Source organism: Sturnus vulgaris, chromosome 2 (assembly GCF_052056855.1).
Source record: "Sturnus vulgaris isolate bStuVul1 chromosome 2, bStuVul1.hap1, whole genome shotgun sequence".
In the NCBI taxonomy this organism is placed as follows: Eukaryota; Metazoa; Chordata; class Aves; order Passeriformes; family Sturnidae; genus Sturnus; species Sturnus vulgaris.
Window position 1 is genome coordinate 102,310,208 of NC_142244.1, and position 12,887 is coordinate 102,323,094.

Sequence of the window (12,887 nt, forward strand, 5' to 3'; positions counted from 1 at the left end):
GAACAATGAGAAGTGTGAGTTTAATCAACATACCTAAGAGAACCAATGAAAAAATAAAAGGCATCTGATTACAGTGTTAGTAGTACGTATAGAAATATTACTGCATTATGGATTCACCTTCTCTTTCCTCCATAAATGTTAATCTTAATAAAGATAATAGAACCACAGAGCCATATATCTCTGCAAAATAAATAATAATGGAGGAGCTACATAAGACTGTCATATATCATGCAGCAAGAGTACATGAAATGTGCTTATGTCAGAGGTAATGGGATGTCCAGTTTTGGGGAATTATTAACTGGGGTTGGTTAGTTAATAAGCATTAATTCAGTCCTTTAACTGAGAAGACAGCCTAAATTGCAGTGGCCTTTTCAACTATGAAAAAAGCAAAATGCCATGAGCACTTGAGTCAAAGCAACAATTATCTTCTGGCAATGAACAATTCCCATGGCACTTGTGCTGAAAATCTGGCTTCGTTCTGTTGGTAACAAATAGTTGACTCTTATCTTGATTTGCTGAATTCTTTATAAGCTTCAGTCTCTGTGGCCCCCAAAATATTGGCAGAACAGTCAGAAAGCATTTAAGATTTTCTTTTGGATGGACAAAACAGCATCAAAAGTTTGGCACTGAATGAAAAATCAAGCTGTCTACACTCATGGTAAGGCTACACAACCTGGCAATACTGTCTGCAGAACGGATGGAGCCAGAGAAGGCAAAGTTTCCTTAAACTAATTTTTAGTGGTGTCCAACAAATCCATGAAGAATATGAGTTCCCAAGCTGCACCTCTTGTTTTATCCATTGTCATGAGAAATATTTTAAAGTGTGTTCATAGTAGTGGCAACTACAGCCCCAGTTCTGTTTGCAAGGCCTGTGAAAGTGCAGGGAAACAGGTTTCCAGCCCTATCTCACACTTTCATGTGAAGAAGGGGGGTGAGAGCCAGGCCATGAACCATTCCCTAGCACAGGAAGAAGCATTTGGAGAGCACTTTGAAGTGACATCTATAATGCTGCCAGCAGCTGTTCTTAATGTGGGAAGTGACCTGTAGAATGGTATGTATAAAAATGAGAGCCTGCCTTTCCTCTCTGTTCTGGAAGAGCACAGGATAACACAGCTCCCCCTCCCTAGTAACATCAGGAAACAGTTTCTTTTGATCAAAAGCAGTCATAAAATGCAGACATTTGCATCTAAACTACTTCCTGAGGTCAACAGGCCTGTTTCACACTGAGCTAAAATGGAAATCTAAATTTAAAAGAAAATCCTTATCTTCTACAGTGATAGCTGAGACCTTAAAAATCAGGTAAAATAATTCCACTTACCATGTTTCTAAAATAGTCCTAGAGCATCAAGGCCAGAGTCCTCCTAGTCAACATCCATCTGTGGTCTTTGAAACTTCAGTTACACCCTTTTCTTTCCCTCTCTGTAAACAAGTACTTGCTCCATCTGGCAAAGAGAACCATAAATCTCCCTTGACTCTACTGGCTATTCTGGCATTTTTGCAGTAGTTCACACAGATGGAGTGTATTTAGACAAATGGCAGAAGGAAAACACTTCTGTACACATATAAATCTACATCTCATCTACAAACAGTATTTCTTCTGTATTAGCCTGCAAATTCATGATGCTGCACATCTTGAACTCAGCTGCACCTTCTGTCTTTCAGCACTGCTTTTACTGTCTCTTTATGAAAGCTTTCAGCCAGAAATACAAGATCAGTGGAGGAAAAGAATGCAACAAATATCACCACTACACCAATCTGCCTTACAAAACCTCACTTGAAAAATTAATATGAGCCAGCTAGCATGAAACAGTCACATGGACTGAAAACGTCCATGCATGTAAGCAGAGGGTAATGATGAATATCAAAGTACATAGGTCAGGGGAGACAGCTAATGGAAGATTTAGGCATCAATGTAAATCTGGTTTTATTTAAAGTATGCATTTACTGTCAGGAAAACCAAGGGTTTTCTATATAAATGTCATTTTTAGTTGTAATTAAACCAGGAGGAATGTCAACCACCAGTAAGAAGGGAGAAATCCTGCAAGGAGTCTTTCATCAAAAGCAGAGGGTGAAAGGTTTGTGAAATCATGTCTGGGAGAAATATAAATCTTGGGGAAAGGAAGGGATCTGAAAAACTGATGCATACAGTGAGAAGAGGGAGACACAGTGACGGTGGTGCTGAATGACACAAATGGGTAACAAGAATAGCAAACTAGAGAGCTCTTCCTATTACACTGTCATACCCAAAATGACACAAGATGCAATTTGGAGTTCCATGTGCAGAGAGGTCTCCACACCCACCCCCCTCTCCCCCCGTGTGCTCACTGGGACACTGCTGGGCACCAAGGGGCTGGGAGCAGGAGGCAAGACAAGAAGATGTTGGTTTCTCCAGGTTCCTCTGGAAAATGATCTCTGTATGCTGCATTAACTATTCCATGGACACAGCTGAAGCAAAGGCAGAGATAGGTTGTGAGAGTCCACAGAAGCAGAGCCTCTTTCAGCTTCCTGGACTTTGAGACTGTAATTCACAGGATTTTCAAAGCCATAAAAACGCAAAGAACCATCTGAGGAGTAAGCCTGCACCAGAGGCTTCTGTTAGAAATCGTGTTCGAGATAAAATCAATTGTTAGAGCCTTTTACACTCCCCATTAAACTGTTCTCATCACTATTTTCATTAGCGAGAAACTGATTCTTATAGCATTTGGGGATCTATGAAATAGCTGGATGTGTATAATCAATAATTTCTCAGGAATTCGTTGGAAGTGGAGACAGAAGAAATGAGAGGCTGAATTCAGACAGACATCTGGATTTTGCACTGCTCTAATCTTTGCATACAAGATGAGCTCTGCTTTTTGATTTACTGTGCCAGTGGCCTGGCAAAGAGCAGGATGCTAACAGGAACATCACAGGAGCATTATATACTCATATGTAAATGCTCAGAGAAAAACAAAAGACTCAAAGCTTCTGCCTCAAACTCTTTCAGGGATCTTATTAAATAAGTGTGTGTGTAGAGCATTAGAAAAGGGAATTATTAAATCAATCAGTCCAGCATCTATCCAATTGCTCAGAATCATTTTTTCAAGTAGCAACAATCATTAGGCACTCCAGAGGAAACATAATAATAAAACTCACATCAGACAGATTGTTTCTGTTTTCTATCAGAGACTGTCTATAACTCAGAAGGATGTGGTTTAATAGCATTCTGATATTTTATTTTTTTTAAAAATAAGTAATCACCACGATCCTGAAAGTTTATTAACCCTATAATTTTGTCAAATGGTTTATGAATCTTGTTCAATTCTCAACATGGACAACCTCCTACAGCCTGAGTTACAAAGTCTAAATAAATTTTTGGTCAAAAAAAGCGCATTAGCTTATGTCAGTCTCCAATTGGCAAACTTCAGATCTGCACTGAATGGCCCCTTCTTGTCTCTTAACATCAGAAAACTAAGTGCTCCTGGATCTAGTGAAGTGCCACACTCTATTTAAAAAACAAATTAGTTCCCACTATTTGCTCACTTCTAGTAGCTCTCTATATAATTTTTTAATCCTCTATACATAAAAAATTCTTGATTACTTTTCATTTTTCTCTAAATCTCTGCTGTTCAAATGGAATGACATTCAATGTAACATGAGACTTAGCTGTGGTACTAAAAACGAAACAAAAATTCTACTTTCAAATTCCCTTTACTAAAACTTATGTGACAATATAGATAAAAATCATCAATTAATTTCCATTTTAAGGACAATGAGTTTTGTGTCCCAAGCTACTGCCCTAAACATAAACCATTCAGGGACATGACCAGCAGTTGGAATTTCTCTTCTTTCAGAAGAGGTTTTGCCAAACAAACACTCATCTGTCCAGCCTTCTGGATGTAGCAATAGACCCTGAGCCTGCAATTTGTCCTTTTAGCTGCCATTTGTCTATTCCCACAACGGAGTGATCACTATATACTCACTACATGTTCATCAGAAGACATTCAGTCGTCTATAATTTTAAGTCTGGTTAGTGTTTTTTTCTCCTTAAAAGAAAGAAGTCATGAAAAACTTGTTTTGTAAGGCTGAAGCCAGTGACAACAAAAAAAATAACAATTGTTTGTTTGTTTTTGCAGAAGTACAGGCATGGATTGGAAGTACTTCTTGAGGGACATTCAATCTATTCCTGAAATCCTGGTCATTTTTGCATTTCTCTCTTGGTTGAGTCTTCTGTGGTTAAAGGAATCCTCCCTATTCATCTACCCATAACACAGATGAAATCAAATAATTTCCTAACCAGCTTGCTTATTTTTAAAGGCACCATCATTGCAAGAAATTCAAGCATTTCATACGAGCTGCATATTTACAATTCTGAGACATTATATACCCAGCTGAGGTTTTAAAGCCTTGTAACTGCAGGCACCCTACCCAGACAATACAGAATGAGGTGCTTCTTGGTGTTATCAAGGCTGCACAGCAATTGGGAGGAGCCTCTTTATCTTACCTGAGAAAGGCTATGATGATTACAGAAATTGCTAAATAGTGATAGTAAGGAGCTAAAATCAGAACGAACACAGGTCTGTCCTTGATTTTACTACATGCTCAGAGGACCTCTCAAGCTCTTTTCCTCCCATATTACATCTCTTAAAAGCAGTTCTGGCTTCTACTTTTTTTGTGGCATAACCTTACTGCAAATTCATATTTGTTGTAGCAGCAGATTTGCAGCAGAGATAGGTCTATTTTCATTAACTCTAATATATCATCCCTAATGCTCTTGATGTCGAGTGAGAAAAAACTTGTGCATTTTTTTCTCTGTGTACACTGTTATCTGTCTTGAAGAGAAAGGAATATCCTGTCCAAGCTACAATGTGCAGCAAAATAAAATGGATCCCTTCCAATCCACCTTCTACAGCAACTAGTTAATATCAGCCTATCAGAAACAAATTAGAACAGCCAAAAAAATCTAAACATTCCTGAAATGACTGATGCTTTTTCTTCTCTTCATTTATCTGCCTGCAATTACAGATGGAACCCATTACCACTCACTTCCTCAGTTGGGAAATGGTCCCTCCATTCACTTTGTACTGCTCCTCAGATTGCCTGGGTGCATTTATCCAGTTTTTAGTGAATTCTGTCTCTGTTGCAAGCAAGTCAAATGTAAGCCAGCTATGGAGCAGTTGTCTTATGGATAAAGTCATGGATACCCAATGAAAAATACCTGAGCCTGACCACAGCACCAAACTGCACAGCACAGCTCCCCTGCTCCAGACCTGCACCAGCTCATACATCCTGTGGATAGGGAATCCCACATCAGTCTGAAAACATTGGGTAGATGTGCCCCTTGATATCATTTTTCTGTGAGCAGAGACTTGCTGGATAATTTGGTGCCCTGTTACTTACATGTTTACAGTTTATTTCTTCCTACCCAGTTTATTTTCTTTCAACACTGCATTATTTACCCTCAGCCTAATGTGAGCCTCCAAAATACTACATCAGGCCTGTGGGTTTTACATAAAAGGTTTTGCTGCCTTACTTTCCTTAAGGATAGAAAGAAAAGCACCTGGACAGATATCTGGCTTGAAAAATGTGTAAAATAGAGAATCTTCTTTTCTTATCAATTATTTAGCAATCTCCAGATGCTCAGCTAATTTCTGTAGAACTCTACCAGCTTTACAGGAAACATACAAAGCCAACAAGCTTTCTAACTGGAAAAAATTACAGCCTGGAGATACCATTTGTCTGAAGAATACCTCTTATCCATCCTCACTGAACTGGAGGCAGAACAGTAAGACACAGGCAGTGCCTTAGGGCACTCAGAGTTATCACAGAGAGCTTCGTCTTCAAGCACTGGGAAGGAGGAAAGCAAAAGGATTTATGAGAAGGTATAATGGGATGAGCACGTTTCCTTACCCATGTCATTTATTTTGCACAGATCCTCTTTCTAATTCTGCAGGCTGTCTCCTCTAAAGCCACTGCCTGAAGGGGCACCTGGGCTGAGCTCCCCTCGGCTCGGACCTGCAGATGTGCACATCAGACAGAGACACTTGCACACCCTGGATCTGCTCCAGAGCTGTTGGGATAAAAGGAGAGGATGAATGCAGAGGCCAAGGTCGGAGCTGAAGATGGGAGGAGGAGGGTGGAGCAGGAGCATGGGTACTGGCAAACTGTCCTGAAATATTTGTTTTTCCTTCCCAGCTTTTTCTGATAAAAATATCCTTCTGGCTCACAGCAAAGACAAAAACTCACTTTTCTTTGGCAAGACACATTTCTGTAGATCACAAAGGCATTTTTTCATACCTAAACCTTATACTAAACTAAAGGAAGTGACTTTTCTGTCTAGATCTGTGCAATCAACCCCTAATAACATATTGCATTCTAATCCTAAACTTCTGAGTGAAAATAGGCATCTTAACTCATTCACATTCAAAATCTCTTACCCAAAAGACAGGAAAAATGGAATTCTTTGTTTTAATTACTCAGAAAAAGCAAGTAAAACATGAAAAAAAGCTTTTTTTCATCGTGCTTTCTTTCTTTTGACAAAAGGCACACTTTGCTACAAGAAAGCTACTAGGATAGGAAATTACATAAGAGGATGAACTTAAAAGTTCTTTTCTCTTTGCTATTATTTAAATTTTTCCATTTCATCCTACCCTAGTACACCACTGAAATTTTTCCAAGACAAGTTCCTATTTGACCAGACATTTGGAAAAAATGTGTAGATTTTTTTTTTTTTTACTTCTAAAAAGAAGCATATAAGGTTGCCGTCTTTCTGATGCCCATAACTTTCATTACTATAAGTTACAAGTATATATTAAGAAAGAAAATTGTTCCTAAGGCTCAATGGAAGGGAATTTATACTTCTGAAATATATTTATGCATCTTTAATACACTGAAGATCTTCTAATCTGGATGCTAAGTTTTTACATTGTCTATAATCAGCCTTTATACTTTAGGAAAGAAAAACATGTAAAGAAACATGAAGCGTTTGACACCAGGTGGTTGTGTCACCTTACAGAGGGGCTCTGACAGGTGAGAGAAATGAGCCAAAAGGAACTTTATGAAGTTCGGCCAGGGAAAGTGCAAATTCTGCAGCCAGAAAGGATCAACCCTGAGGCAAAAGCATGTGGACATGACACAGCAGTGGGTGTTTGCAGCCTGGAAAGCCAAACACATCCTGGGCTGCACCAAAGGCAGCACGGACAGCAGCTCAAGAGAGGGGATTATCCCCCTCTACACCACTCTTGTCACACCTCACCTAACCTGGAGCACTGCATCCACCTCTGGGGTCATCTGTCAGTCACTGAATTTTAGAAGGCAGAAGTGGAAAAATTCCATAAAACATTTTCCAATGTAAGAGAGACTCATGATAAAATACTAAAAGACAAAGTATGGTGTGGTGACATAGGTAAAAAACCCACAGTGTTAAAGGCATCATAAACATTCTATACTCCTTCAACTGCAGAGAGCATGTTAAAGGAAACAAGTGGAGAAAAAGAAATACTAGAATTGCATTTGATGTGAGAAACAGAGGTGAGGCTTTCACCTGATTTCCAGGTAAATTAGGTATACAATCACTTCATATCTACCATCTGTTAATTTTTCTGTGTTGGAACGGTGCATGGGAAAATATCAGTGAAATTTTAATGAGGTTCAGCAGATCGAGAAAGCATGACAATGCACTGCTGGTGGACATTTAAGCAGCTCAAATATGAAGATTTTCAGTAAAGCAAGGCATGTTGAGAATTCATTTGGAATGGAAACGTGCTACATGTCTGAGAGCAAAATCCAATACTTCGGCTGACTTCAACAGCTGGTTGTAACACATCAGGGAGATACGGTAACAAAGACCTGCAATATTTTTATGCTGCAACGTCTTCATCAATTCACGTGAGGAAGATGGAGCCTCTTAAATATCAAGTGGTAAAGATTCCCTTACCTGTAGAAAGCTTAGCTTCAGTTTAGTTACATGTCCACCAAAATTTTCATAAGCCGTAAGCTCTAATGGTTCAGTAACTTTGAAGAACAAGGGATACAGATTAACTCAAAGAGTGCTACATACATTCAGAATGATCACAAACTCAAATATTTTCCACTAAGAATAAAAACAGATATTTTAATAGAAAAGGCAGGGTATAAAAGAAATAGTCTAGTCCTTTGCAGCAAACAGCTGAAGTCAATTTGTGTGGTTTTCTACACTTTTGGGCTTTGTTTTCTTTATTCCTCTCATTTCCTCATTTCTTTTCTTTTTATTAAGCCTTTCCACCTTTTCTGCTTTCTTATTCTTACATCTTTAAACTTTCCTCTTTTTGTTCTGTATTGTTTTGGTTAGAGGACGGGAGAAAGAGGAGAAGAAATTTGCAAGGACCTTAAAATCCACAGTTTTACAGTTTTTTTGTTACAATGTTAGTGCAAAACCCACACGTTTTCCTAAGACTGTCCTCAATGAGGAAAGCAGAAGGGAAGGAGAAGCACCACAGCACAAGCCATGGTCAATTTTTCCTGCAGCAGCATATTGAAAAGAGCACTGCCAAGACATCTGCAGAGGAGTGTGCAGATCTGGCTGTTCTTACAAGCACATAAAACTCATTTTGAGGTTTTCAAAGAACTGCAAATTAAATCTGAGTGAACCGGCTGCTGAACTCCCTGGTTAGCTGGACTGTTACTGCTGAGGCAAGAAATACCTTCCACTGGCCCAGCATCTCTGGGGCCCAGCTGGTTTCAGCTGCCAGCTGGGCATAGGCTCACACATCTCTCCACCTGCTTTTGCTCACCTCAGATGAGCCTCAACATCCAAAGCTAAAAGATGGTGCTGTGCTATCTGCTCTCTGGCTCAGCTTCTAAAAAAAGAAGTTGTAGTTTGAGCAAAGCTTAGGTTGAATGAGTTACAGATCTGGAACAATAAAGCCAAGAATTGAGAAAGTCTATGAGTAGGATTAAATGGGAGAGGAAGGGATCAGAAGTCAAATATAAAGGAGCATATATGGGCACTTAGAAGCACCCAGAATAAGGAGCCAGTTAAACCAAATACAATCTCCCATGCTGAAACTGACCCAATGGTTATCAAAAAGCCTCTGTCCACTCTGTCCACTCCAAGTGAAAGCCTCAGTACAGCCCATCCAAAACACTTACAAACCACAATTCAGGCCTCCAGAAATCGTCCTGCTCTAATGAAATATATGTGTATTTTTAGACATTGCATACTGTGGTCCAATTATTTTGCCAGGAACTTCCTAGCCTCAGAGTGTAAACGAACAGTTCAACGGTCACTACAAAAGGGAAGCAGCAAACATCAGTCCCTACTCTCCATATGAGGAAAGCTCTGGCTATCACACCTAAATTCCCCACACCCGGCAGGTGGGTGTTTTAGGCAACCTCTCCTGTCTCCTCTAATCTCATCTGTTCTATTTCAGGCACCTTCTCATGCCCCCTCCTCCATCTCCTCAGTGTGTCCACACACCTGCATCACACCATCCCTCTCACACTACATCCCACTTATCACATCCCCAGAACGAGGTTTTCTGTTTTGTTTCCTTTGGTTGGCTGTTTTGTTTCAGCTTTTTTAAAATAAATTGCAAGTGCCCTTTGAGTAAAATAAATGACAGCCATCCTGCCGTTCTGACTCCACCAAAAGAGATGGAAATATGCAGTTATTTTGAATGAAGAAATAAAAACTGAAATACAGATCAGGAATAAGGAAATTACATGCAAATTAGGGACAAGTCTCAGTATCACTGGACTAAATTCAGATACATGTCAGAGAGAAGAATAATTATATGCTCACTGCTCACATATGGCATGAGTGAATTTGGTCCAGAATATTTTTTTTTATTTATGAAGATGAAGAAAAGTTCTTTCAAAATATTAAAAAGCAGTTTCTGCAAGATGTCTGCAAAATGATCACAACCTCAAAAAATCTGTAACTTTTTACAGACATGCATTTGTTTATGTGCTACAATGCAGCAGTATTTTGTATAGCTATGACTTCATTTCAGTATTTGCATAAAAAGGTTGCTGAAAGTCAAATTTTAAGGACAGTTAATCCATCTCCAGAATTACATATACATTAATATTCTTACTCAACTCATGTATAAGGTTATAGTAAAACACTCTTTCGTTTTTATCAAAGAGCTTCAACTTGAATTACTTCTAACATTTATCTTGGATATATAAGAAGTTACTTTAAAATATAACTCAATTGCAGGAGTAGTGCTAACATTTTTAACTCTCTAAACTTAGAATTTTGTGGTTTATGGTGTTTGTACTACAAAATTCATCAAGTGAAATGTAATTTTTTCAGGATATGTATTATTTTACATGGAACTTGGAAATTTCCATCTAATTTTTCTCCTGTTTTCAGTACACACCACTACTTTAACTTGGATTGTGCAGTAAGACCAAAAAGCACTGTTTCAACACAAAAAAAACCCTCTGTGTTTATCTGTCTCCCTGTTAAAACAGCGCTTTTCATCATGAATTGTAATCTGTAATATTGCATCTTTATTCAATGTCACCCTAGGAATCTAAAAGCAGCATTTCTCCAATGATTTTTCCACCTTTTCTCCATCTGAGTTTTGGATGCCGGGTCTTGTCCACTTTGTATAAAAATTTATTTGCTCTTAAATTCACTGAGACGTAGTTAATATGTGCTTCCTTTGATGTTTGAATGATTTAACCATCAGTTGTCCACTAAACCAGCATTTTATTATTTATCCCAAGGCACAATGAAAGTTATTCTTTTACCTATGCATGGAAAAAGTCAGCAGTGTTACATGACTACAAAACTGATGTTGTATCAGGCACTTGAATGGATGCACACAAGAGAAAAGTTCTATGGATCGATCTGTGACAAGTTCTTCTGTACAGATTTTGTTTCACCCTTTCAATCTGTTATATGAAAAGGTTCAATTAAAGCTGCTTTAGAATTTATTGCAAGACCTTTACATAGATTTTTCATTAAAAGATGTAGCATGATTTTTAACTAAAACAATTATTAGTCTAGAGATGTGCATATATTCAAAAGCAAGAGCTGCCAGGTGTTGGAGCTATGGGCAATGCAGTCACCTTCGGGTCACCTCCTTAAGGTGAGTTTCAGAGATCTGCCACTGGCAGAGGCTGCCCATCCAAGTCTGAATGCTACAGAAGCCCAGAAGAAGGCAGCTCTCATGCCTCTGAGCAGGTGACCCTGGCTCTCTTGCTGAAATGAGATACCACTGAGATAAGACAGCAGAGACAAGATCCCACTGTAAGAGGCAAATTTTACCTCTCTTTTGCAGAGGTATTCAAAATCTTATAAAAGTGACATCACGCACCCATTGCTCCTCCACAAGTATTAGCTCTGCAGAAGAGTTACTCCTTAGTCATTTTAAAATGCAATGCACAACTAGTACAATTTGCAGATGCATTAGTCACCACTTACTCTTGTCAGTGAAGCCCCTGCCAAGTTTAAAGCAAGTGCCATATGAAGATCATCAGATAGAGCCAATTCCTCACCCTGAAACACTGCCTGGTTTTAACCATAGCATTTCCTGCCATGAATGAGCTTAACCTCCAAAGGGAGACTGTTATTCATTTAAAAGTTGAATAAAGTTTTACACAAATCCTGTTACATAATAGCCAAATCTGATACAGACATCAGATAAGTGTCCCAGCAACTCAGAATGCTCTGCCCACAAGAAGATTTATAGATCTAACCAGACTTTCATTTTCTGCCTTGGAGATTCTGCCATATTAAAAAAGGTGGAGAAGGAGGAATAAAAACCACTTCAATAGTAACTAAAAAATTAAGAGTGTTTTTGCCAATGGAGAATATTTGTTTGGGGCAGTGTCAATGAAAAAAAAAAAAAGAAACCCAAAGTCTTTTAACATAATTTGAAACCAGATCCTCCTCAGAGGAATGGAAAAAGAAAAAAAAAAAAAAGAAGAAGAAAAAAAAGAAAGCTGTCGTCCTGAGGCAAGGGATGAAGGCACACTGCAATATTTCCAACTAAAGGTCACTGCTCCCATGACCATCCTCCTACAAACACATACTGCTGCTCTGAAACAACACAAGGTTCTGGGCACAAATGGAGCGAGACTAATTCCATGAGATTTATTTTCCTGTAGAAGAATCCAATCAATGTGCCTCACACTAATACTGCTCTGACTGTATTTGCTTTTAGAAAGCATGGCTGGGACATGGAGGAACAGAGCAGGAGCCAGCAGGATTAGAGAGTCTGCTCTGATGGGTAACAGCAGGAAGGCTTTGCCACCTCGGGATGGGTTTTGAGCAGGAGAGAGGAAGCCATCTCCTCCCTTCTCTGCTTCTTATGTCTAACACTGCACCCAAATCCCCAGCCTTATCAAGGAAATGAACCTTCTTTTTAGCACATAGCAATGAGCTTATGGAGAAGACCACAGTTATGTTAGTACAACTGAGAGGGTTGCAGGAACAGGAGAAAGCAGCCAGAAGATGAGAAAGGGCAAAAACTTATTGTCTCCAAAGAAAACACACTGCAGAGCACCCTCCTGAGAGCTCGGCTGGCTTCAGCCAGGCTCCTGGCTCTCCAGAACTACTTCCCAGGCTTTGGCCCAGCACATCTGCTCCCTCTCAGCATCAGCTGCATTTGCCATAGTAATGTGAATTTCACAATACTGTTTTCTTATAGCCCTTCTGCTCTGGTATAAACAAACCTAAAAAGCATTTTTGCTATGAAAGACAAGTTTGATAAGGTGAACCCTGATGGCTTGACACATCTAGAAGCAAAAATACTGCGTGAAATCAATCATTTGTTAATGGGTTGATTTCATATCTTTGTGGACTGACACTACAGCACAAAGTTCTACACCTGCAATACTCTTGTGTTGGGGTTAGCTCCAATAAAAGTACAAAGGATCATGGCTTAAGGCAGTGGGAAAACCTTTTGCAGTAGGAG